Genomic DNA, 6933 nt, shown 5'->3' on the forward strand with positions numbered 1-6933 from the left:
AAGAATATATGATAAAAAACCGAGAAAATAGAAACGAAAATACCACTCAAGCACCCAATGGCATTGTGATTCTTTGTATCCTCTTGAAATGAAATGGGTTAGAGCCTCATCACATCTTTATGCTGCAATTCAAAAAAGCATGATCAAATCTCGAAATTGATTAGTAATAGAAGAATCTAATGGATACTGGAGGAAAAAAAAAGAAAAAGAAAAAGAAAAAAGCCTGAAAGGAAAAGAAAAACAAAAATAATATTTGAATGCTTGAGATGATTGAATAAGTAATGGAGGAAGAAATGGAGCGTATGGAAGAAAATGAATGTTTTACGCTGGCCAAGGTTTTGAGGGAGGAGTGGAGTTTGATTCAAACTGCAACGGGCTATTTTGAAAGTGTAGGAACGTGTTGCAACAGTTGTGAAAGAGTGGGAATGTGTTGCAGTGTGTTTCAGACTATAACTCAGCTCAACTTGATAACTGTTTTTTATCAAACTACCCTTTGGGATGATGAATCAGTTTTTCACGTCAGTTTTGGTCTCTTTACCAGTTTGTCCTCATTTTCCTTTTTTTTTCTTTTTTCTTTTTTTTGTGTGTGTGTGTTTGATTGTGAAAGAAACAAAGGGGCATTTTAGGGGTTTAGAATGCTTCACTTATTTGGGCTTATCACTTTATACATACAAAGTGGTTCGGTATGAGATTTCAAGCCAAAAATGGGATCCCGAATCCTCAACAACAACAACAAAGCATTTTCCCATTAAGTGGGGTCGGCTATATGAATCCTAGAACGCCATTGCGCTCGGTTTTGTGTCATGTCCTCCGTTAGATCCAAGTACTCAAGTCTTTTCTTAGGGTCTCTTCCAAAGTTTTCCTAGGTCTTCCTCTACCCCTTCGGCCCTGAACCTCTGTCCCGTAGTCACATTTTCGAACCGGAGCGTCAGTAGGCCTTCTTTGCACATGTACAAACCACCGGAACCGATTTTCTCTCATATTTCCTTCAATTTTGGCTACTCCTACTTTACCTCGGATATCCTCATTCCCAATCTTATCCTTTCTCGTGTGCCCATACATCCCATGAAGCATCCTCATCTCCGCTACACCCATTTTGTGTACGTGTTGATGCTTCACCGCCCAACATTCTGTGCCATACAACATCACTGGCCTTATTGCCGTCCTATAAAATTTTCCCTTGAGCTTCAGTGGCCTACGACGGTCACACAACACGCCGGATGCACTCTTACACTTCATCCATCCAGCTTGTATTCTATGGTTGAGATCTCCATCTAATTCTCCGTTCTCTTGCAAGATAGATCATAGGTAGCGAAAACGGTCACTTTTTGTGATCTTCGCTAGATTGCTCCGGTCATTAGTGTGGATAAGTATATAAATGGATAGAGATAGGAAAGCAATCACAAGATGTACGTGGTTCACCCAGATTGGCTACGTCCACAGAATAGAGGAGTTCTCATTAATTGTGAAGGGTTTACACAAGTACATAGGTTCAAGCTCTCCTTTAGTGAGTACAAGTGAATGATTTAGTACAAATGACATTAGGAAATATTGTGGGAGAATGATCTCGTAACCACGAAACTTCTAAGTACTGGAGTGTGGTATCGTCTTGACTTTCCTTATCTGTCTCATAGGTAGATGTGGCATCTTCTCTGGAAGTACTCTTCCTCCATCCAGGGGTGGTATCTGTAACTGGTGGAGATGCACAAGGTAATGTATCAATGTCACTTGAAGCTTACTTGTAGTTTCAGGCTTGGTCAAGCGCGATACAAACCATGTAGTAGGAGTCCCCCAAGTCGCCGAGCTAGGGGATCTGCTGAAAGAGGTGACAGACAAGGTAAGCAATCAGAGCTCCGGCTGATTGTTCACATTCTCCCTATCTTGCAGGCAGCATGAAGGATAAAGAGAAGAAAAATGAGAAGAGATGATATGGGATACTTTTGCTTTTGAAGAAGTAACTTTCCACAGGCTTATTCTTGAACTGGGCTGGAGGTTTTTCTGGTTTCCTCCAGAGATAAGGCCGACTGAAGAATTTGAGGGTCAAAATAAGTCCATCAAATCTAGAGTACGTTCGACCCTGCTGATATGGGATACTTTTGCTTTTGACAGAGTAATGGATGTATCGGCACGTGTGCTGTTACGCTTGTCTCCACATGCTTCCTTGTATCCTTCTCACTTGCCCTATCTGTTCCTCAGGCAGATGCGGGATCTTCCCTGGAAGCATAAGATGTTGAAGATGAGTACTCGAGAGCAATGCCAGGTAAGTAAGGGTTTCAGGCAGTCAGTTCCTGGCTGGAAGCTTGATTCCAAGTGCTGACTGATTGCTCTCTTTCTCCTTGTCTTGCAGGTAAGAACAAGGCCAAAGGAAAAGACAGGGAAAAAGCATGATATGGGATACTCTTGCTTTTAACCCTGATGATATGAGATATTCTTGCTCTAGTATAGCTTGTTTACAGAGGTATTATCGGGGGGAAAGAAAGCTGAATATTTCGAAAGGCTTCGTTGGGAGTGCCCTCTCAGATAAGAGGAAGGGTTGAGCATTTTTGCAGGTCTGCATGTCCTTTGGGGATGGAGGTCGACATATATAGGAGTCTCCCTAACATCAAGTAATAATGTTATTCCTTTACCCTGCTTGGTCATAGCACGGTAGTGGGAGCTGCCAGCTTCACAAGTTTTAACTCTGTCAGAGCACTTTGAAAAAGTGGTCTGTGGTATCTGGAAAGCTGATGTTGCGTGTGAAGATTACAGACAAACTTTATCCAAGGAGATCCAGCTCTTGAAGTTGGGAAAGTGGTGCCTCTTCGGTTTTCGAACAAGCAATCCTGTCGGGGATCTGGCTCTCGGGATTCGGAGAACGATGCCTCTTCGATTTTTGAGAAATCAATCCTACTGGGGGTCTGGCTCTCGAGATTCGGAGAGCGGTGTCTTCGATTTTTGAGAAAGTAATCATGTTGGGAGTCTGGCTCTCGAGATTCGGAGGGCGGTGCCTCTTCGATTTTGGAGCAAGCAATCTTGTTGGGAGTGTTTTCTCGAATGTGAGTAAAGGTTGGGCATGTTTGCTAGTCTACCTTGCCACGAAGAATAGAGGTTGACACACAGGGACTTTCCAATTATCCAGCAGTGGTACTGTTCCTTTACCCTCTCTTCGATTTTTGAGAAAGTAATCATGTTAGGAGTCTGGCTCTCGAGATTCGGAGGGCGGTGCCTCTTCGATTTTGGAGCAAGCAATCTTGTTGGGAGTGTTTTCTCGAATGTGAGTAAAGGTTGGGCATGTTTGCTAGTCTACCTTGCCACGAAGCACAGAGGTTGACACACAGGGACTTTCCAATTATCCAGCCGTGGTACTGTTCCTTTACCCTCTCTTCGATTTTTGAGAAAGTAATCATGTTGGGAGTCTGGCTCTCAAGATTCGGAGGGCGATGCCTCTTCGATTTTGGAGCAAGCAATCTTGTTGGGAGTGTTTTCTCGAATGTGAGTAAAGGTTGGGCATGTTTGCTAGTCTACCTTGCCACGAAGCACAGAGGTTGACACACCGGGACTTTCCAATTATCCAGCAGTGGTACTGTTCCTTTACCCTTGTGGGTAATAATATGGTAGCTAGACCCTCAAAATTTATGTGTCTAAACTTTGTTAGTGTTGTTTCTTTGCTAATCTTTTACCCTTCTTGGTCAGAGTGATGTAGTGGGAGCTGCAAGCTTCACGTGTCTCAACTTTGTCAAAGAACTTTGTCAGAGAACTTTGGCAGAGTTATATGTGGTACCCATGAGCTACTGTTGCGTGTGGGAAGTGGGTGATTGAACAGTACGATTCATGTGTTTTCTACTTCGCCAGAAATCTTCGACATAATGCCCATAATTTCCGCAAAGCTAAGTGTGCGTGTGACAGGTGCTGACAGGGCTGGAAAAGTAGGTGCCTCTTCAATTTCTGAGATCGGCCCTCGTGGTCTCTGAGCAGCCCAGCTTTTGAGAAAGCAAGCCTCTTCGATTTCTGAGATCGGCCTTCGTGGTCTTTGAGCAGCCCAGCTTTTGAGAAAGCACACGACTCTTCGATTTCTCAGATCGACCCTCGTGGTCTCTGAGCAGCCCAGCTTTTGAGAAAGTAAACGCCTCTTCGATTTCTGAGCAGGTGCCTCTTCGATTTCTGAAGCTTCATCGAGTGCAGATTTTTATAGGGGCTGACATTAAGTTCCAAAGCACACTTGGATATCCACCAGTAGAAGCTTCATTCTTGCACTTCTAAGATCTTGATTTGTCCGACCTCTTCTCTCTTCAACACCTTTGAAAATGTCTGGCCCCTCCGACCGTCGTTTTGACTTGAACCTTGTTGAAGAGGCAGCCCCGCCTTCTCCAGACAACATATGGCGCCCATCCTTCGTCTCCCCTACTGGTCCTCTTACCGTTGGGGATTCCGTGATGAAGAATGATATGACCGCTGCGGTAGTGGCCAGGAACCTTCTCACTCCCAAAGATAACAGACTACTTTCCAAACGGTCTGATGAGTTGGCTGTTAAGGATTCTCTGGCTCTTAGTGTTCAGTGTGCAGGTTCTGTGTCTAATATGGCCCAACGCCTATTTGCTCGAACCCGCCAAGTTGAATCATTGGCGGCTGAAGTGATGAGTCTCAAACAGGAGATTAGAGGGCTCAAGCATAAGAATAAACAGTTGCACCGGCTCGCATATGACTATGCTACAAACATGAAGAGGAAGCTTGACCAGATGAAGGAATCTGATGGTCAGGTTTTACTTGATCATCAGAGATTTGTGGGTTTGTTCCAAAGGCATTTATTGCCTTCGTCTTCTGGGGCTGTACCGCGTAATGAAGCTCCAAATGATCAACCTCAGATGCCTCCTCCTTCTAGGGTTCTGTCCAGTACTGAGGCTCCGAATGATCCCCCTCCGGTGCCTTCTCTTTCTGGGGCTCTACCGACTGCTGAGACTTCTCCTAAGCAACCTTTGTGAAGGCTCCCTCCTGTTTGTTTATTTTGACTCAAGTATATGTACATATTTGTAACTTATCGGGGATATCAATAAATAAGCTTTCCTTCATTTCAACGTATTGTGTTAAATACACCAAAGCCTTCTTCGCTAAGTTCTTTGAATTTTCTTTTGTTGAAGCTTGTATGTTGAAGCTTTGTGAGTGGAGCATGTAGGTTGAGGTAGTGTTCCCTTAATTTCCCGAGTGAGGAAAACTTCTCGGTTGGAGACTTGGAAAATCCAAGTCACTGAGTGGGATCGGCTATATGAATCTTAGAACGCCATTGTGTTCTGTCCTGTGTCATGTCCTCCGTTAGATCCAAGTACTCTAAGTCTTTTCTTAGGGTCTCTTCCAAAGTTTTCCTAGGTCTTCCTCTACCCCTTCGGCCCTGAACCTCTGTCCCATAGTCCCATCTTCTAATCGGAGCGTCGGTAGGCCTTCTTTGCACATGTCCAAACCACCGTAACCGATTTTCTCTCATCTTTCCTTCAATTTCGGCTACTCCTACTTTACCCCGGATATCCTCATTCCTAATCTTATCCTTTCTCGTGTGCCCACACATCCAACGAAGCATCCTCATCTCCGCTACACCCATTTTGTGTACGTGTTGATGCTTCACCGCCCAACATTCTGTGCCATACAGCATCGCCGGCCTTATTGCCGTCCTATAAAATTTTCCCTTGAGCTTCAGTGGCATACGGCGGTCACACAACACGCCGGATGCACTCTTCCACTTCATCCATCCAGCTTGTATTCTATGGTTGAGATCTCCATCTAATTCTCCGTTCTTTTGCAAGATAGATCCTAGGTAACGAAAACAGTCGCTCTTTGGTATTTCTTGATCTCCGATCCTCACCCCTAACTCGTTTTGGCCTCCATTTGCACTGAACTTGCACTCCATATATTCTGTCTTTGATCGGCTTAGGCGAAGACCTTTAGATTCCAACACTTCTCTCCAAAGGTTAAGCTTTGCATTTACCCCTTCCTGAGTTTCATCTATCAACACTATATCGTCTGCGAAAAGCATACACCAAGGAATATCATCTTGAATATGTCCTGTTAACTTATCCATTACCAACGCAAAAAGGTAAAGACTTAAGGATGAGCCTTGATGTAATCCTACAGTTATGGGGAAGCTTTCGGTTTGTCCTTCATGAGTTCTTACGGCAGTCTTTGCTCCTTCATACATATCCTGTATAGCTTGGATATATGCTCATCGTACTCCTTTCTTCTCTAAAATCCTCCAAATGATGTCTCTTGGGACCCTATCATACGCTTTTTCCAAATCTATAAAGACCATGTGTAAATCCTTTTTCCCATCTCTATATCTTTCCATCAATCTTCGTAAGAGATAGATTGCCTCCATGGTTGAGCGCCCTGGCATGAACCCGAATTGGTTGTCCGAAACCCGTGTCTCTTGCCTCAATCTATGCTCAATGACTCTCTCCCAGAGTTTCATTGTATGACTCATTAGCTTAATACCCCTATAGTTCATGCAATTTTGTACATCGCCCTTATTCTTGTAGATAGGCACCAAAGTGCTCGTTCGCCACTCATTTGGCATCTTCTTCGTTTTCAAAATCCTATTGAAAAGGTCAGTGAGCCATGTTATACCTGTCTCTCCCAAAACTTTCCACACTTCGATTGGTATATCGTCTGGGCCTACTGCTTTTCTATGCTTCATCTTCTTCAAAGCTACAACCACTTCTTCCTTCCGGATTCTACGATAAAAAGAGTAGTTTCGACACTCTTCTGAGTTACTCAACTCCCCTAAAGAAGCACTCCTTTCATGTCCTTCATTGAAAAGATTATGAAAATAACCTTTCCATCTGTCTTTAACCGCGTTCTCTGTAGCAAGAACCTTTCCATCCTCATCCTTGATGCACCTCACTTGGTTTAGGTCCCTTGTCTTCTTTTCCCTTGCTCTAGCTAGTTTATAGATATCCAACTCTCCTTCTT

This window comes from Malus sylvestris, chromosome 7 (genome assembly GCF_916048215.2).
Source record: "Malus sylvestris chromosome 7, drMalSylv7.2, whole genome shotgun sequence".
Classification (NCBI taxonomy): domain Eukaryota; kingdom Viridiplantae; phylum Streptophyta; class Magnoliopsida; order Rosales; family Rosaceae; genus Malus; species Malus sylvestris.